At 36.8% G+C, this 22058-nt stretch overlaps 1 protein-coding gene and 1 non-coding gene across 2 annotated transcripts in view; one reads left to right on the forward strand and one right to left on the reverse strand.

Moving 5' to 3' along the window:
• The window catches only part of SLITRK1 (SLIT and NTRK like family member 1), a 548961-nt gene that overhangs the window by 375395 nt on the left and 151508 nt on the right, over positions 1 to 22058 (forward strand). The window lies entirely within an intron of this gene.
• Positions 7486 to 7557, reverse strand: TRNAC-GCA. The gene has a single exon. It is a non-coding gene; the product is annotated as a tRNA-Cys (tRNA).

A 22058-nucleotide genomic window follows, 5' to 3' on the forward strand; every position in this document is an offset into this window, starting at 1 on the left:
AGGATGTTGCTGCTCTCAAGCCATCAATCAATGGGTCACCCAGATTGTACGCCCTGAGAGGACTCAGGATGGATGGAGAAAAACAGGATACTGGCCCTAGATAGTTAAAGTGAATGTTATATACCTAGAAAGGACTGAATTCCTTAATTTGAGATGTGTGGTTTTCCTTTATTAACAGTAATCTTTTGATATTCCAAATACCTGGGGTTTATTTTTGTTTTTACAAAAACTCTTATATATCCCAGCTCCTCCTTTACCTCTTTGGAACAGTCCTTCAGAGGCATTTGAGAGGCTGTCTCCTGGACTGAAGTCCTCAGCATGTCCACCAAATAAAACATAATTCCTAACTTTTAGGTTATGTATTTTTTTCAGTGGACACTATCCTGTTTCTCTAATTACATGTCCTCAGGCATGTTATAACCTCATTTAGACCTATTACTTCATCTAAAAAATAAATAGCACACTCACTTAATTTTTAATGTCTTTTTGGTTCTGAAACAATTCCAGTTTTCTCTTTCTCCTCTATAGTGGATTTATTAATCAGTCCATACCATATGATGTTGTTTAAATATTCTGTTTTTGCTATCTCTAATGTTTTTCTAATATTGCTAGAGTAAATTCACATGATTGTCAGCCCAATTAACTAGTGAAAACCTTAAATCATAGAAGACATGCAAACATTATTTCTCCAAACACAGTATAAGACTTGATGGAAATTTACTCATACATGCATTTGGCATATAGCAAAACCTGGAAATGGAGGTAAGCGAGTGCCCAGTCAGATGCATGGTCAGATCTCTGTGCTCAGGGCTACAGCCACAGTATAGAAAGATTTAGCGAGTCCATTAAGTGAGAGGGAATATAAAGGCAGAAGGGATAGGGACACAGGCTTCCTCACCCTGTATCCCATCCCTCATCCTGTGTAGATATTAAAAGAAAATCGAGGAGTGAGATAGTCATGAGGCAGAGTGAGACTGAAGATGCCTCAGGGAAGAACCTTTCCAGTCCTATTGGTATGGGAGGATGGCAGAATTCCTTGAATCCCAGAATATTGTGACACTCTCAAAAGGACACACCTAATAATAAAGGGTTGTATAACTATGGATATATCAGGTGTGGTTCTTTCCTCAGTCCTTGTCTTGTCATAGTGAAGAAAAAAAAAAAAAAAAAAAAAAAATGACTCACCAGAAAGTTCACACAGGCATGATCTATTAAACAAGCAACAAACAATGCGGTAGTGGGGAGGACACTCCCAAGATGTGAGAGTGGATCCACCCTGTTTTCGGTCCTGTTCCCCTCCCAAGTAGTCCTTGGAGTCTGATTTGTTTTGCCCCATGTCAAACAGGGCTTGTATCCGAGACCAACCAGGGAAGGGGGTGTGTTGGGGATGTTTTTCCCGCCGAAGCTCCAGTGCTTTTTGATTTGTTTCTCTGCCTTTGAGCTGCATTTTTTAATCGTCATTTTGGACTCTTTTCTCTACCTAACAGGTGATGTGTTTCATTATCATAGTCAATTTTTGCTGCTATGATAAAGGACCGTAGACTGATTGGCTTACAACCAACAGAAGCTTATTTCTCACAGTTCTGCAGGCTGAGACATCCAAGATCAGGGTGCTTGCATGATCTCATTCTGATGAGAGAGCTTTTCTGATTTTCAGACTGCCGACTTCTTATCTTCACATGGCAGAAAGCAGGCAAGGGGATGCTCTGAAGTCCTTTTTATAAGAACACCAATCCCATTCATGAGGGCTCCACTTTCATGACCTAATTTCTTTCCAAAAGTCTTACCATCTAATACCATTGTGTTATGAATTAGAATTTCAACATAAGAATTTAAGGGAGGGGAGCACAGACATTCAGTACCTTGCATGCATAAGCATGGAACTGTCACGCGAGTGTATGTTCCTCGGTTCTTTGTCTCGTCACAACAAAGATTTGGAGCAACGGACGTTAAAGCCCTTGGCGCAACACAGCTCTCAGGTCTTGGACAAACCGTGCTACAGCTCTTAGGCAAATCAGGGTTACAGCTCTCTTTTATTTAGAAGATAACAGGAGAATCCAAGACTTGAAGAGAAGAGAGTGGAGGAGTGCGTGGGGAGGGAGGGAGAGAGAGTAAGAGAGAGAGAAAGAGAGAGAGAGAGAGAGAGAGAGCACATGCACGCGGGAGAGAGAGTCCCAGAGAAAGCGCTTTGGCTCCTCCTTTTATATGTTTTTTCCTCCACCTGGGCCTGCCCTATGCAAATTGGGCTTAGCCAGGAGTGCTGTTTGTTCTGTTTGTTCTGCCTGAAGTCCTCACTCTGGTCCTCGGATCTTCCTTGTCTTTTAGCCACTGCCATTTTGGACTCCTTTTCCCTATTCTACCTAACTAACAGAACTGTAGGCTTTCATAAATTTCTTCTTTTCTATATGTGAACAGAGGCTCTCAGACAGACTTGGAATCCTCTCTCTGAATACTTAGGAACTCACATTCTTCTTTTGAGGCATTAATTTCCCAGTACCCGGAACTATTTAGGGAAACAATAGATTTAAGATGGTGCTGACAAAGCTAATATACTTACGAGTTATCCTACAATCCAGAGATTTCTCAGGAAATGCAAAAAAAAAAAAAAAAAAAAAAAACAACTGTTAATTTATACTGAATCAAATTAAATTTTAATATGCAGAAAAGGACTAAATAAAAACATTTAATAATGGTAAAAAGAGTGATTAAAGATTAAATATTACCTACTTAGGAAAACAAACCTTTCAGACACTTTGGTGGCATGTATTTCCATGCAATTTGCATTACATCAATATAATTAAACTAAATGTGAAAGTAATTAAAAGGTAAAACAAATGCTAAAAATGTGTACATTTGCAATGAGTCAAAAATACATTCAGTGTTTAAGAGGGAAAGGGCACTATTAGCCAGATTAATGCAACATATGTTAAAGCATAAGGGTGAGCAAGCCACAATAATTTTCCTTTTTTTTAAAAGGAGGGGGGATATGATTAAAAGTATATTTTAATGGAAAACTGTGCATTATAACAACATGTAGAATGCAAAGGCTTGGAATTGTATATAATGCCTTTATAAAAAGATATATTAAAGCTTAAGTGTGAACAAGCCAAAATAAAATGTGTTGAAGCAACTAGTATTATGTATTTAGAATCTGAAGTGTAGAAGAATGTGCCACCACAAAAGACCTCTTTGGCAAAAGGATTATTTTAAGCTGATTATTTTGAGAAACAGCAGAAACAAGACAAGCTTGGAAAACTGAAGAGAAGTTGCCCTTTTGTAAAGTGAATTTATAAAGGATATCTCCATTTGTAAAGGAGTTTTCCTTCTCTGTACCAGGAAGAGACAAACCTCATCAAAGGAAAAGGCACTAAGATAAACTTGTATAACAAGCCTTACCCTTTTTACCATGCTTTTCTTAATAACCTCCTCATAACTAGTCTCCTTCTAACCCCTTTATTCTTTCATCTCTAGCTAGTTTTTAAGCCAGAGATCTAAGCCACCTCAGAGAGTTGCTCATTCTTCCCTGGATATTTCCCATGTGCACATGTTAATAAACTTCTGTTTGTTTTTCTCTTGTTTATTTATTATTAAAAAGATCTCAACCTAGAACCCAGACAGTACAGGAAAAATTGTTTTCCTTCTCTAAGAAACCATGTGCGCATTTAAATACATCCCTATTCTAACTTTTCGTGTGTTGCCCTATTGATTCATCTTTTCCCATTCATCATTTTTCTCAAATTCCTCTTATGAAAGCTACTAAATGCATCTAATCACCAGCTGCTACTATTAGTTCTCATCCTGTTTTTAGTGCTTGAATTTATCTTCCTTTGCCTTCTATGTTAATGCACTGCTGCCTTCTCTGATTTTTGAATAATTATGATCATTTTGATTCTTAACAGTCTGCATTACTGTTGGTATTAAATGGTTAAATGAATGAAATTGTGGTGTGGAAAATACAATAATAAAAAATGTTATAACAACTTTATTTCTGTTTTCACCTTATATGTCAATAGGAAAATTACTTTACTCTTCTTTAAAACAAAAAAAGGAAAATTCAAACACTCCATTTCCACACCAAAGGAAAAAACATGAAGCAAAACCTAATTCAAGGGTAACAACAAAAAAACAAACATGGTAAACAGAGAGTACAGCAAAATGCTTCAGGGGAAAGGAAAAGAAGCAGAAGTTATTGATAGGTGTTAAGTAATTAGCAGTTGACATTTTCTAGATGAGGTAATGAAGGTAATGAAAATATCTTAGAGATGCTATTAATAAGAGAAAGTCTCTACTATCTAATCTTTAGCATATATAAAATATGTCTGAAAATTTTCTGTTTTTCCAAAAATAGACTATATCAGAACAAAGATACCAAAAAGTATCAGTAGAATTTTGTCAAGGAGAACTCAGAACAGAAGAAATTCTCTTTATTACATCTTCCTAAAATTTTTCACTATTATATTTATGAGTCCAATATTTATTATTAACACAAGAATCTCTCTTTATTACAATTTGTGGTTTTTTATTTGTGTATGTGTGGGCTTCCTGGTGGCTCATTGGTAAAGAATCCACCTATCAATGCAGGAGATGCAGATTCAGTCCCTGGGAGAAAGAAAGGTCCCCTAAAGAAGGAAATGGCAACCCACTCCAGTATTCTTGCCTGGAAAATCCCATGGATGGAGTTGCCTGTTGGGCTACAGTGCATGGGGTCTCAAAGGGTCAGACTTGACTCAGAGACTTTCACATACATACATATATATGGTATTAAATTTAGTTTGGCTTAGCATGTACATTTGTTTCTTTCTCTCTACAATGTGTAGTCAGTGATTCTAATGAAAAGTCTTTCTTGTCTACATAAATCCTAAAGAATTTTTATCATTTAAATGAATGATAACTAACAGCATTTAATGGTCCAATCTCTAAGTAAGGCAGCTGCCCTCTTAAATGGTGAGCCAAAGAGGCTTATTTGATTTAGTTTCTTTTTTTTATATTGTATATTACCTTTTAATATCCAACTGTCCTTAGACTCTTCTACATATTTCTCTTTTGAAAGATCTCCCCAACCCCAGAATTTCACACCTACTATGCAAATGGCTTCCAAATATCTAGCTGAAACCTGTCTAATGAGATTTAGATTCATACTTCCAGTTCAGCAAATCAGCATGATCAATTGTTTTTTCCACTAATACTTCAAACTCAATAAACACAAACATCATCTTTCCCAGGTGATCTGTCACTTTGCTATTCTAAATTTATCTTGGTAGAAAGCGATTCTCATAGTTACCTGAGAACAGTCATCAAGACCTAACACTGGAGGCATGTTTTTCCTGTAGAATTCTCTGCTACCTGTAGTTAGAAAAACAAAAAACTCTTCCTTGTCTGATAGAAATGTACCTGAAATTTGCCCATGATGTTTAAATTCTTTGTCTAAGAATTAGAGCTGGATGAGGATATAATTGTTGATTCAATTAACGTCTTCACAGTTTTACAGATTTTAGTCCTATCACAATGCTTTCATCTTGCAAGATCTGAGTGCTGATTTTTAAAATACACTTTATGCATACTCATGCCACTTCTTTACTTCTAATCATTTCATATGTTCTTTCTTAGAACTTTTCTAACTACCTACTCTATATAAAATAATTTTATATTAGCATAATTTTTCATGCTAAACTAAGCATTATCAGTTCACTTCTACTGTAACTTTACATATGACAAAAAGCTATGTGGTTTTGCTTCCAAAGATTTTCACATGATGGCCAAGATTATCTTGATTTATTAGTAATTTATGTCTTTAGAGAATAGAATCCAGTGTCTTTTAAACTTTCATTCTAAATCAGATGAATATGTATATATACATATACATCATATGTAAATGCTGCAGGTGTAAAATGGAGATAATAGCTTGGTAGGGCTATTGGGAAAGGAAATAAGTAAAAGTAAAGCATTTTGGAACAATGGCTGGCACATAATTGCATGCTAATCTCAGCTCTGATTATTATTAATATGTATGAATTTCTCAGGGTCTTTTACAGTGAAAGACAATAGCTGTTGAATTGAAGTTTCATATCTGTGATAAATCATCCTCCTAAATTATAAAATAGAAACTCTCAAAAGCTTAACTTTATGGAGATTTAGACATGAACTAATTTGACTCTCTAGCATGGGTTAGATTTAGATGGCAGACTAAGAAATATTCAGCGACTTACCCAAGACGACATATTTAGTTTGACTTGCAAAATTGGTACTAGAATATGAATCTTATGAGCCAATACTGTCTAACTCATCATGTTAGTTGCAGTTTTCATTTGTTGTTACTTTATTTTACGGAATTGTGTCAAAGAAATTTTGCAGATACTAATGAGCATTAACTTGTGGTTCCCTTTGTCATATGATTAATTGTAAAATTATCTTGAGATTGTGATTATTTCTTATAGTACCCATTTCCTTACACTCTCACACCTCCAGGCATTATGATCACATATTTTCTATTCATTCTTTTGTTACTCATATCTGTGGCTGGAGTTAGGGGAAGCTCACTGACTGAAACCTCCCACTCTGGCCAGTAACCCTAGTAATCCTTTAAGTGAGTTATTTTACAACAGGAGGTCCTGGTAAGGAACATGGAACTATTAAGCCATCATCAACTGGAAGAATTCAGGAAAGATCAGAAGACACCACGTGTCCTTCCACCTCCCAGAATCCTTCCTGCTGGCATCTTGGCTGAGCAATGTGCATGCCACCAGGAAAGGCCCTGAGTCATTATTATTGGCCAAAGACAAACTGCAAACTAATCCCATCGTCATGAAACTGAGACTGGGAGCCATGTGGCAGAGCAGTTCTCCTGGGTTCCCTTACCCTCCACCCAGGCACCCTTTCCCAATAAAATCTCTTACTTGGTCAGCTCTTGTGTCTCCTTGGACATTTCATTTCCAAATTTTAGACAAGAGCCTATTCTCAGGCCCTGGAAGGGGTCCCTCTTCCTGCAACAGAACTATCAAGAGCAAGGTTTGGTAACTAGTGATCCACCAAAATTGTAAATGGCAATCCACTCCAGTATTCTTGCCTGGAAAATCCCATGGATGGTGGAACCTGGTAGGCTACAGTCCATGGGGTTGCAAAGAGCCAGACAGGACTGAGCAACTTCACTTCACTTCACTTTCCTGTTGTGGAATCTGGCTGGGAGCTGAGTGTCCAGCCAGGGACATTTCCCAGAAATATCACTTCACCTGGTCTTCAGCTGTGGCTGTGTAACTAGTTTCACAAGACATTTGAGTAGCAGTAATGGTGGCACTTCTGGTGTTAACATTCTTTCTCCTTTCTCCAGTTACAGGGCTCGGATATCCTGTGTGTATGTGTGTGTGAAGTCGCTCAGTCGTGTCCGACTCTTTGTGAACCCGTGGACTGTAGCCCGCCAGGCTCCTCTATCCATGGGATTCTTCAGGCAAGAATACTAGAGTGGGTTGCCATTTCCTTCTCCAGGGGATCTTCCCAACCCAGGGATTGAACCTGGGTCTCCTGCATTGCAGGCAGACGCTTTATCCTCTGAGCCACCAGGGATATCCTGCTGCTACTGCTAAGTAGCTTCAGTCGTGTCTGACTCTGTGTGACCCCATAGATGGCAGCCCACAAGGCTCCCCCGTCCCTGGGATTCTCCAGGCAAGAATACTGGAGTTGGTTGCCATTGCCTTCTCCAATGCAGGAAAGTGAAAAGTGAAAGTGAAGTCGCTGAGTCTTGTCTGACTCTTAGCAACCCCATGGACTGCGGCCCACCAGGCTCCTCCATCCATGGGATTTTCCAGGCAAGAGTACTGGAGTGGGGTGAGGGATATCCTAGGAGATAGCAAAACCTTAACAAGAAGAAGCTGCAGGCCTAAATTAACTGTAAGGGAGGGGAAATGTTTCCCTACTCTTCGAGGACCTTTTGGCTAATCTGATAATTAAATTGACATGAGACAAATTAACAGGAGAAAAAGCTAATTATGTATATAAATTCAATTATGTACCTTCGAGGGCCAAGGACATATTACACAATTGAGGATTATATGACAACTAAGAGAAGAAGAATCAGATAGGAGTCTGAGACTTCAAAGGGGAAGAAGGTAATTCATTTGGAATTAGAAAACCAAATGTTTAGTAAACAAACATTTGCTATAACAAGCAAAGACAATGGGACAGGGAGAACTTTGGTCTCCTTGCCCTCCTGAGTTTCCCTCTCCACTCCTAGTCCATAGTCTTTGTAGCTATTTCTCGTGCTCTTCTCTTTATCGAAATTAATTTAGCCAGTTAAGTAGGAGGTACAAAGAGACTCCTTAGTGTTTTATTTCTTAAAAATATTCAGCCTAAAATAATCTTCATGCCAAAGAGATACATTTTGGGGTGGCAAATGTTGCTTACCTATACAGTCCATTGAACAGAGCTGCCTCAGAGACCATATCAGACTGTTACGGAAGTGAAAAATAAATGCCTGTTGTCTAACACCACTTCGATTTGAAGCATCTCCTTGGTGTTTCTACAAAGAATTCGATATTTGAAGTTAATAAAATTAGCTACTTTTAATGTTTTTAATGTTTTATTGTAGATTTCTACTAATTCAGAGAGCCAACTCACAAATTTCATATCATTAATATATGTACCTTATCTCGATGTAGCATATTTAGTATTTAGAGACTTAGAGACTTTCTAATAACATTCAAAGTACCAGGATTTACTTTTATTTCCACAGCCATCACTCTAACCCACTGTCTTCAGGAAAAGTCTAAATATTACCAAGTGGATTGAGATGTGTAGAGTGGGGGGTATGCTAGAGTGAGAAATAAATAAAAAAGCATAAGACTATTTTCTCAACATGAATACAACAGTGGAAAAATGTAAACAAGTAATCTGTGAGTATTGTTACTTGGAGGTAACATAGATATCATTTTTTTGTCAATAATACATATCAATTGCTCTTTTATATTTGCTAAAGCATTTTCTGAGACTTGGTTTTGTATTGCTCTTGCTTTTTTTCCCTTTTGTTTTCATTTCACACAGCTGTAGCTTCCCTGTGACACAGTTAAGCCCCATCCTGCCCACCTTCTTTAAAATGTCCTTTCTGTGACTTACTGGAAATAGGCTCCCAGTTGTTTTTTAATTGCCATGCATGGGAAATGTTTTTCAACAGCACAGCTGGCTCCAGGATAAGCCTCTGGTGTTGGAGCAACTACTTTCTAATCGTGTCCCTACCTTTCCGATTAAATTGTGAAGTACCCAGCTGGGAGCAAACTCTTCAAATGGATAACCAGCCCTACTATGTCAGCTCCTAGTTGCTCTAATGTGATAATCAGGAAAAAGAAGTGTTTTTTTTTTGTTTGTTTGTTTGTCTTGATAACTGCACTTCAGTAGTATTGAGAACAAAAGGACTTCAGTAGAAAGGAAATGGGAGTTTATGTAGTCTTTTATTTCAAGCTCATGGGAAAAATCAGAAACACTGAAACTCTGTTTACTTAATACATTCCTAAATTCTTCTGTATTTGCTCTATTAATTATTCTTGGCTACATAGCTAACTCTCACTCTATTATCCTGATGTCCACTTTATATGAATTCCTGCCTCTGGGTTTACTGTATCCTAATAATAATTATTCCTTTGCTATTTGGTCTGTATGTTAGCTTGCAGTATCAGAAAAAAAATTTATACAACTACAACGCTTCTATTACTAGCTAGACAGAAATCATTTTCTAATTCTAACTAAAGTGAAAGTGTTAGTCACTCAGTCATGTCTGACTCTTTGTGACTTCATGGACTGTACCCATGCTCATGGAATTCTCCAGACCAGATACTGGAATGGGTTGCCATTCCCTTCTCCAGGGCATCTTCCGGATCTGGGATTGAACCATGTCTTCTGCATTACAGAATTCTAACTAAAGGCCATTCTAATAAAATCTCCTTTAGGCTCGGTTCTTTAAGATTGCTTATTGCAAAATATATAGAAGAAAAATATGCACTCTTGCTGCTTTCGTTTTGGTCTGATGAAGTTCATTTTAAGTGAAACTCTGAGGCAACTTCCAAAATGATCCTTAAACTTAGATGATACATTGTTTTTAAAAGTAATTTGGTGTCAGTGTTTAATTAAACTGATTTTTTTTGAGTTATAGTTGATTTAAGACAAATATGATGTATTAAGTGGTACTGATAAACTGACCTAGACAGTATATAGGAAATACAGCTCCAGTGCTGCCCCCAAGGAAAGGCAGATTGGAGGTTATTTGATGAAAAACTTCCCTCCAATGTAAAATAAAGAGGTTGACCTTTTTGAGAGCAATTGATTATTTAATGGTAGCAAAGGCACTTTATTTATTTATTTTTCTCTTTGGAGTTTCTAAATATTATTTCAGCTAAAAGCAAAGATATATTTTGTTATATCTATGATTTTAAACATGTAGACTTTTGCTTCAAAGCTTCCTCATGTCCTTGAATCTACTAATATTCCTTTACAGAAAAATCAAAACCAACCCAAACAACCCCACAATTATTTAAAGGATAGAAATCAAAGTGTAGATTGGAGTCTCAGCAGAGCTTAGCTTAATTGACATATATTTTTTAATGCTAGAGAGATTTAAAAAATATGCCTTATGATTTAAATTCCATTATTCAATGCTTTCATGGAAATATTATAGATTCATATCTCTTAATCTTTCTAGAATCATCAGGTAGAGGTGATATTTAACTTTTAGGATAATAGTCACAAGTCTATCCCCTAATGAGAAATAAATACAATAAAATCTCCAAATTTTGTAAATTCTGGTTTCATAAAGTATAATTAACAACAAAAAAGTATCAATACCTTTTATTTATTCTTATTAAGAATATAAGAACTGATTCAGAAAATCATAGTCCAAGTCACACTTTCTTAAATATTCATTTTACAGTAATGCACACATCTAAAAGTAACATTTTATAATGCTTAAATTATATTTTAGCATGTTCTTAAATTTTTTTACCTTGTAAAAATGCATGACAATGAATTTGTCTAATTATGCTCTTAGATAAAAGCATATTGGCTCATTAATTTTATTTTTTTATTCTTAAATGTAACAGTAAACACAGTGTTGTATTCAAAAGTGAATTTTTAAAAAGAGAATAGCAGCAAATTAAAAGCATCAAATAAATTAATATTTTGAAGTAATATAATTATGTGTATATAATTACGTTTAAAATATTATCACTTGAAGACTGCACTTTTAGAAAACTGTTTTCAATTGCCTTCCTATGCACAGACTTTACACATATAGTTTAATTTTTTCCAACCTAAACTACTGCTTGATGACATATTTTGCAGCTTTCTACATAGTATATCATGAACCGTTTTTACATGCAGTTACAAAATTATCTACCAAGAAAAATCAGAGTTATATGAGAAAGAAATATTTTATCTAATTAAATTGAATTTGACATATTTAGCAGCATAAAAGAGTATTAAAATATTAATGATGATGATATATCACCATTTTTAGTTTTAATTACTATGCCATAGCCCAATCTTTATTACAAATACATATAATAACTCAGGTGAACCATAATATATGCTCTTAGATAAATTCAGCTATTCTATTTTTTATCACAGTATAAACAAGCATTTAAATCAATAGAAATATCTATCTTCAGTTAACTCATTGGTTCATTAATAAATTTTATATGTCATATAAGATTAACAAAGATATATACCATATAAAAGAAAATTTCTACCAGTTAAGAAAAAAATAAAAGATAATAAAATTAAAAAGCCAAATAATCACAAAATATGATGGGAAATGTGAACTGTTATAGTAAGAGATTATTTTTTGATTGGAATGTGATTCCTTTGCAATACTGTGTTAGTCTCTGCTGTATAACATTGTGAATCAGTCATAGGCATACATAAATCCCATCCCTCTTGGATCTCCCTCCCACCTCACCTCAATCCCACTTCTCCAGGTCATCACATAGCACCTAGATGAGCTTCCTATGTTAGCTATCTGTTTTACACATGGTAGTGTATATATGTCAATCTTAAACTCCCAGTTCATCCCACCATCATCCTCCCCCCAATTGTGTCCAACATATCCAATTTCTAGGTCTGCATTTCTACTCTTGCCTTGGAAATAGGCTTATCTGTAATGACCTCAGATATGCAGATGACACCACCCTTATGGCAGAAAGTGAAGAGAAACTATAAAGCCTCTTGATGAAGGTGAAAGAGGAGAGTGAAAAAGTTGGCTTAAAACTCAACATTCAGAAAATGAAGATCATGGCAACTGGTCCCATCACTTCATGGCAAATAGATGGGGAAACAGTGGAAACAGTGTCAGACTTTATTTTGGGGGGCTCCCAAATCACTGCATTGGCGACTGCAGCCATGAAATTAAAAGACGCTTATTCCTTGGAAGATAAGTTATGACCAACCTAGATAGCATATTCAAAAGCAGAGACATTACTTTGCCAACAAAGGTCTGTCTAGTCAAGGCTATGATTTTTCCAGTGGTCATATATGGATGCAAGAGTTGGACTGTGAAGAAAGCTGAGTGCCAAAGAGTTGATGCTTTTGAACTGTGGTGTTGGAGAAGACTCTTGAGAGTCCCTTGGACTGCAAGGAGATCCAACCAGTCCATTCTGAAGGAGATCAGCCCTGGAATTTCTTTGGAAGGACTGATGCTGAAGCTGAAACTCCAGTACTTTGGCCACCTCATGCAAAGAGTTGACTCATTGGAAAAGACTGTGATGCTGGGAGGGATTGGGGGCAGGAGGTGAAGGGGACGAGAGAGGATGAGATGGCTGGATGGCATTACTGACTCGATGGACATGAGTCTGAGTGAACTCGGGAATTGGTGATGGACAGGGAGGCCTGGCGTGCTGCAATTCATGGGGTTGCAAAGAGTTGGACACGACTGAGCAACTGAACTGAACTGTACCAATTTTTCTAAATTCCACATATATGTGTTAGTATATGATATTTTTTTTCTCTTTCTGACTTACTTCACTCTGTATGACAGACTCTAGGTCATCCACATCTCTACAAATGACCCTATTTTGTTCTTTTTAGTGGCTAAGTAAGATTCCATTGCATGTATGGAAAATATCATCTTTATCCATTAATATGTCAATGGACATTTAGGTTATTTCCATGTTCTGGTTTTTGTAAATAGTGCCACAGTACACAACACGTGGACATCACTAGATGGTCAACACCGAAATCAGATTGATTATGTTCTTTGCAGCCAAAGATGGAGAAGCTCTATACAGTCAACAAAAACAAGACCAGGAGCTGACTGTGGCTCAGATCATGAACTCCTTATTACCAAATTCAAACTTAAATTGAAGAAAGTGGGGAAAACCACTAGACCATTCAGGTATGACCTAAATCAAATCCTTATGATTATACAGTGGAAGTGAGAAATAGATTTAAGGGACTAGATCTGAAAGATAGAGTGCCAGATGAACTATGGACTGAGGTTCGTGACACTGTACAGGAGACAGGGATCAAGACCATTCCCATGGAAAAGAAATGAAAAAAGCAAAATGGCTGTCTGGGGAAGCCTTACAAATAGCTGTGAAAAGAAGAGAAGCGAAAAGCAAAGGAGAAAAGGAAAGATATAAGCATCTGAATGCAGAGTTCCAAAGAATAGCAAGAAGAGATAAGAAAGCCTTCCTCAGCAATCAATGCAAAGAAATAGAGGAAAACAACAGAATGGGAAAGACTAGCGATCTCTTCAAGAAAATTAGAGATACCAAGGGAATATTTCATGCAAAGATGGGCTCGATAAAGGACAGAAATGGTGTGGACATAACAGAAGCAGAAGATATTAAGAAGAGGTGGCAAGAATACACAGAAGAACTGTACAAAAAAGATCTTCATGACCCAGATAATCATGATGGTATGGTCACTCACCTAGAGCCAGACATCCTGGAATGTGAAGTCAAGTGGGCCTTAGAAAGCATCACTATGAACAAAGCTAGTGGAGGTGATGGAATTCCAGTTGAGCTATTTCAAATCCTGAAAGATGATGCTGTGAAAGGGCTGTACTCAATATGCCAGCAAATTTGGAAAACTCAGCAGTGGCCACGGAACTGGAAAAGGGCAGTTTTCATGCAATCCCAAAGAAAGGCAATGCCAAAGAATGCTCAAACTACCACACAGTTGGACTCATCTCATATGCTAGTAAGGTAATGCTCAAAATTCTGCAAGCCAGACCTCAGCAACACGTGAACTGTGAACTTCCTGATGTTCAAGCTGGTTTTAGAAAAGGCAGAGGAACCAGAGATCAAATTGCCAACATCTGCTGGATCATGGAAAAAGCAAGAGAGTTCCAGAAAAAATCTATCTCTGCGTTATTGACTATGCCAAAGCCTTTGACTGTGTGGATCACAATAAACTGTGGAAAATTCTGAAAGAGATGGGAATACCAGACCACCTGACCTGCCTCTTGAGAAATCTGTATGCAAGTCAGGAAGCAACAGTTAGAACTGGACATGGAACAAGAGATTGGTTCCAAATAGGAAAAGGAGTACGTCAAGGCTGTATATTGTCACCCTGCTCATTTAACTTATATGCAGAGTACCTCATGAGAAACGCTGGACTGGAAGAAACACAAGCTGGAATCAAGATTGCCAGGAGAAATATCAATAACCTGAGATATGCACATGACACCACCCTTATGGCAGAAAGTGAAGAGGAACTAAAAAGCCTCTTGATGAAAGTGAAAATGGAGAGTGAAAAAGTTGGCTTAAAGCTCAACATTCAGAAAACTAAGATCATGGCATCTGGTCCCATCACTTCATGAGAAATAGATGGGGAAACAGTGGAGACAGTGTCAGACTTTATTTTCTGGGCTCCAAAATCACTGCAGATGGTGACTGCAGCCATGAAATTAAAAGATGCTTACTCCTTGGGAGGAAAGTTATGACCAACCTAGATAGCATATTGAAAAGCAGAGACATTACTTTGCCAACAAAGGTCCATCTAGTCAAGGCTATGGTTTTTCCCATGGTCATGTATGGATGTGAGAATTGGACTGTGAAGAAAGCTGAGCACCGAAGAATTGATGCTTTTGAACTGTGGTGTTGGAGAAGACTCTTGAGAGTCCCTTGGACTGCAAGGAGATCCAACCAGTCCATCCTAAAGGATATCAGCCATGGGTGTTCATTGGAAGGACTGATGCTGAAGCTGAAACTCCAGTACTTTGGCCACCTCATGAAAAGAGTTGACTCATTGGAAAAGACCCTTATGCTGGGAGGGATTGGGGGCAGGAGGAGAAGGGGACGACAGAGGATGAGATGGCTGGATGACATCACTGACTTGATGAACATGAGTTTGGGTAAACTCCGGGAGTTGGTAAAGGACAGGGAGGCCTGGTGTGCTGCGGTTCATGGGGTCGCAAAGAGTCAGACACGAATGAGTGATGGAACTGAACTGATGATATTGTTCTCCACAGTGAAGAGATTCTTTATAATTGGTGGAGATGGACTTAGTATCTCTAGTTCCTGCCACGGTGTCATCCTATCGTTCATGATGCACATTTGATGCATTTTAATGCCTGCCAAGATCTGTTTATCTTTCTTCTAGTCCTTCTGAAACAATATTATTAAGGCTTGTTTCAAGGATGAAATCCGGGTGCTCACTTTATTAATGTGCTTTGGAAAAGGCGTTTCTAGGGACACCACTGCTTGCTGGCCACTTTGGTGTGCCAGCCAATTGCCGTGTGACTTGTGCTGAAAACTTTGTGATGCAAGCTGGCAGTTGAGGAGCTTAATAGGAAAAATGGAAAATTTATATCAAATGTTACGTGAAGTGTGTGTAGAAAATAGAGGCAGAACTGAACTGCTTTAGAGAGGTTAAAAAGTAGTATGAATCCTTTTACTCTAATGGTTTTAGTCATTTTATGATCCAAACCTATTTATATCTTGTTGGGGAAAGTTTTCATAATTTTGCAGAGTTCTTTTACCAACAACAGGTTAAAAATAACATCAAGGGATGCTAAGTAAAAAACAAGTGATAAAAAATTCATCAAATAAGTTGCCCTATTTCGTTACTTAGATTTGTTCTCTTCACTTGCTTGCACTATGAATGTTGAGTTTCAGTCATCAAAAATTGAAAGCACTGTTCTTTATTAAGGTTGTTGTTATTCAGTAACTCAATCATGTCTGACTCTTTGTAACCCTGTGTGCTATAGCTTGCCAGGCTCCCCTGTCCTCCACTATCTCCCACTGAAAGTGAAAGCCACTCAGTCATGTCCAATTCTTTGCGACCCTATGGAATTCTCTAGGCCAGAATACTGGAGTGGGTAGCCTCTATGTTCTCCAGGGCATTTTCCCAACCCAAGAATCAAACCCAGGTCTCCTGTATTGCAGGCAGATTCTTTACCAGCTGAGTCACAAGGGAAGCACTATCTCCTGGAGTGTGCTTAAATTCATGTCCATTGAATCAGTGATGCTATCTAACCATTTCATCCCTTGCTGCTCCCATCTCCTTTTGCCTTCAATCTTTCACAGCATCAGGGTCTTTTCCAATGAGTGGACTCCAATCCAGCATTTCACATGATGTACTCTGCATAGAAATTAAGTAATTTGGATGATAATATACAGCCTTTTCATATCCCTTTCCCAATTTTGAACCACTCAGTTGTTCCATTCCAGTTTTAACTCTTATTTCTTGACCTGCATACAGGTTTCTCAGGAGACAGGTAAGGTGGTCTGGTATTCCCCTATCTTTAAGAATTTTCCACAGTGTGTTATGATCCACACAGTCAAAGGCTTTAGTGTGGTCAACAAAGCAGAAGTAAATGTTTTTCTGGAATTCCTTTGCTTTCTCCATGATCCAACGACTGTTGGCTATTTGATTCTCTGGTTCCTCTGCCTTTTCTAAACTCAGCTTGTGCATCTGGAAGTTCTCGGTTCAGGTAGTGCTAAAGCCTAATTTGAAGGGTTTTGAGCATAACCTTGCTAGCATGTCAAATGAGTGCAATTATATGGTAGTTTGAAATTCTTTGGTTTTGCCCTTCTTTGGGATTGAAATGAAAACTGACCTTTTCCAGTCTTAATCTCTTCTGCTTCTGTTAGGTCCTTACCATTTCTCTCCTTTATAGTGCCCATCCTTGCTACCAGGTGATATTAATTTCCTCATGATGCAAACTCAGACTTTAGCTCTGAGTGAGCTAAAGTCACATAGATTCTAAGTGACTAAAATAAGAATTATACACTCAACTCTATATCTATTTTAACTTTTTTCTTTATTTTTAATTAGAGGGTAATTACTTAATATTGTGATGGGTTTTGCCATATATCAAGATGAATCAGCCATAGGTATACATGTGTCCCCTCCCTCTTGAAACTCTTTCCCACCTCCCTCCCCATACACCCCTCTAGCTTGTTACAGAGCACCGACTTTGGGTTCTCTGTGTCATATGTCAAACTCACTCTGGCTATCTATTTTACATGTGGTCATCTACATCTTATTTTTGAGCCTAACACTCATATCGTTTTTTATACTACTTCTCTAGTCCAGGTAGAGGGGTACATTTTCCTGTCTTCAGACAAAGTAAAAACAAGGGAAGTAGAGCCTGCCTAAAATGTAAGTAGTACCCAATCTAACCCTGTCTTGAAGTAAATTAACTCTGGGACTCTTTCCACTGCTGGTGATTTTCCTGTGCCAAAATCTCCACAACTCCCTGCATGTGCCAGGATATTGCATGATCTCGTGATTTTGCTTGTGCTATGTCCAATTATTAATACACTTTGTCTTCACAACTTTGCCTTGAAAGCTCATACAAGTCCTTTAAGACCCAGTTGAAAAGCCAGATCAATCACAATTTCCCAGGCAGAGTTTACAGCACCCAGACCTTAACAACCTGCTTTAATGTACCCTTTAACAGAAAACAATGTGTAGGCAAGTGAAAATGTTATTTATGAACAATTAAGCCCACAGTACAGAACAATTAATCTCAAATCATAGAGCCAGAAATTAGAGGGCCTCACACATAGACCTTTTCTTCAAAACTGCTGAGAATTTTGCATGGTATGATGGTTAGTAACCAGTCTCACTCTGGAGCTAACCTAACTTGGTCAGAACCCCAGCCCTGTGGTTTGTGTCCATGGATAAACTACATAATTTCAGTGGGCTTTAGCATCTTTCTCTCTGGAAAAAGAAAGACAATAATAATAATACTGCCTTAAAGTTAGTGTGAGAAAGAAATAGGTTGATTTATTATGAAGAGTGAAAATAGTATCTAGCACACACTGAGTACTGTACAATGACATTGATGATGAGAAAAAATAAGTAAATATCTGTAAAGATTATAATGAAAATCTTGGGGGAAATAAAAGTGTCCCTAGCAATAAATCAATATATTCTATCTACCTAAAATGAGTGCTGCTTCAAACAAAAACAGAAGCCTGGATAGAACCATCCCAGTGTAAAATGTTTGGGTCACGGTCTCACTGAGAAACACAGAAATAGATCAGCTGAATTAAAAAAAAAAAAAAAGAAAGAAAGAAAGAAAGAAAAAAAAAAGCATGGATAAAAGCAGAACAGTCTCCAGTTGCTTTCCCAAGCTACTTAGGAAAAACTATATATTAATATTTGAAGCTTAAGTCTTACAGTTATTTTTTTCTAGCTATGAATCTTAAAATAGTGATATGCCTTTTAACTTTTCCCATGATTTGCTTCAAAATAATCCAGTGGATAGTCCAGGGAGAGATGAGGGGGTATAGATGTAACACTTTTTCCTTGAAAAATTCTAGAAGTTGAGTGGTGGCAGTACTATTCTTTTTACTTTTATTTGTAAAACAATTTTTAACATTTGATCTTATCATTGGGTTATGAACATTTTCGGATTGGGTGTGAGATCAGGTGACTTTTTAACAAATATCCTTCCTAACAGCAACAGCTCAACATTGGTAGTATTAACCATGACATTTGTTTTAACAAATGAGCTAAAACAGCATTTTTTTAAGATGCTAAAATTACCTGTAAAACATTTATTAAAATAATTAATCATAAAATAACTAATAGAGAAACAAATTTTATAATATTAATAAATACCAAATACATTGAGTGTCATTCAACATTTTTTTAAAAAATAGAATGTTTATATCAAAACTGCATTAAAAATTCAAAAATAAAAATGTACAGAAAAGCCTTACTCTCACCCCTCTTCCCCCAGATGATATTTTATTAGGCTTCTGTTTATCTTTCTAGTGTGACATTATACAGATACAAGCAAATGTGAGTATTCCCTTTCTCCTTCTTATGTAGAATTCATTATAATTAATATTTTTATAAAACACATAGTTATATGTACATACATATATTGTTCTTCACCTTGCATTTTTCACTTACTATATCTTGGGCCTATTTTCATTTCAATAAGGAAATTTTCCTTAGTTTTTGTTACAGCTGCATTCCACTGTGTGGATATACAGTCTGTTAAACCAGTTTTCTGTTGATAGACATTTGTGTTGTTTTCTATTTTTTACTATTGGAAACAATGACAAACATTTACAAAGCATATGTGTAACTGTGGGATGTGAATGTGAGCTCATTTGCTCAGTTGTGTCTGAGTCTTTGTGAACTCATGGACTGTAGCCTGCCAGGTTCCTCTGTCCATGGAATTTTCCAGGCAAGAATACTGGAGTGGGTTATCATTTCCTTCTCCATAAAATGGCTTTTTATATTACCATTAGCCCTGAATTTCCCTAGCTTGAGTGTATATCTAGATCATCTACAAGGTCTCATTAAAACCTGATCACCAGACTTCTTCCAGTCAGGAGTTTCTAATTCAGTAGTTCAGGAAGGATTCCAGTTTGTGTATTTCTAACAAAGTCCTGGTAGAGGCTGCTGCTCTGGAACCCGTTCTTTCAGAACATTTCACCCAGTCTCTATATTCATAGCATTGTCTACCGTATTATTAAGGACTCAGCATCATGAAGATGAAGTTATATTCTCTGTATTATTAGAGCACTGAACAGTATGTGCAATATTGTGTAAGATTCATAATTGAACATAAGTATACATAATATCTCTAGATTTTCTTGGCCCATATTCAAACAAAAGAATCAGTTTAAATTACCTTTGAGGTTCTTTCCAAGAGATTGAAATGAGAATGTGAGAACAATGGATATTATTTTAAATTTTACTGAATATGACTTTAATTGGGATAGCAACATCTAGTTATTAATCCAAATATAATGAAAGGGTAAATGCATCCTTTGTACCAGACACTATCTTGAGGACAGGAGCATGGCTCTCAGATGTCTTCAAGGCTTTGCTTTCATTGACTGGAAAGATTAATATTGTAATAGCATGAGAGAGAATTAGAATCCCCAGGTAGGGAGGTCATTTTATTGCCACTGTAAAAACACAGATGTAAAATCATACATGTCTCATTGCAGGTTGTCAATGCAAAAGTGGAAAAGAAGGAGTAAATATAAAAGACGAATAAATCGTCTATTATAAAAGAAGATTAAAAAAAAAATAAACCTCAGTATCTCTTTAATTTGGGAGAATAGAATGCTAGACACTTTTCTTGTTTCTACCATAAAAGTATATTTCTTGAAAAGGATAGAAAGTTATGTCAGCACAATGTAAATATAAATATGTCAATTAGATATAAATATAATCTGTAAGTTAGGTAAGAATACAGTCTTTTCCATTTCTGGAAATTGAAAAAAATGCTTATATTAATCACAGGGATTGTGACTTTAGTAAGATGATTCTTATATAGGTGGTTTATGCTGTTCGATACTCAGGCATTGAAGAATAAACTAAGTCTTAAAGATGTCATGTTTGCTCACACTACGTTTTTATGATTCAACTTTTCGTTTTGGTTTGTTTTGCTGTCTTTCCTTAAGGGCTAACCATTGCTTTACCCAGCAGGGAGAAGAGTGCTCACCCACCAGGTTCCCTCCAACTTGCACTGATGAGCTCTTGGGGCTGTTTACATTAGCCATGCAAATTTGAAAAACCCCAACTGCCTCCTGGTGTTTAAATCTCACAACCCAATTTGTTTCTGAGGCTGGTGCACTTAGCAGCTGTGCCACAGTGCTTTGCCCATCCCTAAGACAAAAGCTAAGAAATAAAAAATAAAAGACTAGGCAAAATACCCCAATGTCTTAGACAGATCACTGCATCGAAGGAGGTAATTAACAACCCTGAACAGTCACAGCCAACCTATTTTCAGTTATAATCAACATGAAAACGTATGTGTCAGGTATTTTCCGGAACCGGACCATATGTATAATAGTCACTCACAAGCACACTTTGAAAAGTTAGTAATGACAAAATGTATGTGCCTAAGCAATTTCCTCCGTCCCCATCAACAATAGCTTTTTTTACAGTTTATTTTAAAACATCTGTTTCTGGCAGATTTAAGAAGATATGAGTTTGGGTTTTTAAAAATCCCACTGCTGTTAAAACAACAGGAAAAAGAAAAAGTACATACTTATGTATTTTGGCTGAAAATGTCCCTCAGTTGAGCCGTTTCTGAGGAAAAGTGCCTTTAACACAAGTCTCAGAGACTGGGGGGGTATAAATAAAAACTCAAAAAATGAACATCTCTGAGCTTTAAATCTGGAAGTGAGTTGGAAGTGACACTGCTATTACAAGGAAATAACCTTGGAGTCTAGTGTTCCATTCTGCATTTAGCACAGTATATAAGTGTATGTAGAAAAAATTCCCTATAAGACCCTTTGCAATTTAGCCTTAATCTGCTTCTCCCTTCATCAAATAAATAAATAAATAACATCAATACACTTTGCAATGTTTTTCATAAACATAGATACCTTTGCATTTCTACATGCCCATAGATCATTATTCATGAGGATGATCCTGCCTTGACAGCATCCTCATTCTTTACCTTTTAGTCTTACTTTTATTTATTTTTAAATTTATTATTTTTAATTTGTATTGAAGTATAATTGATTTACAATGTCGTGTTAATTTCAGGTATACAGCAAAGTTAGTTGTACAGATACATATATCCACTTATTTTCTCATATGCTATTGCTAAGTCACTTCAGTCGTGTCTGACTCTGTGTGACCCCATAGATGGC

This window comes from Bubalus bubalis, chromosome 13, assembly GCF_019923935.1.
Source record: "Bubalus bubalis isolate 160015118507 breed Murrah chromosome 13, NDDB_SH_1, whole genome shotgun sequence".
NCBI classification, from domain to species: domain Eukaryota; kingdom Metazoa; phylum Chordata; class Mammalia; order Artiodactyla; family Bovidae; genus Bubalus; species Bubalus bubalis.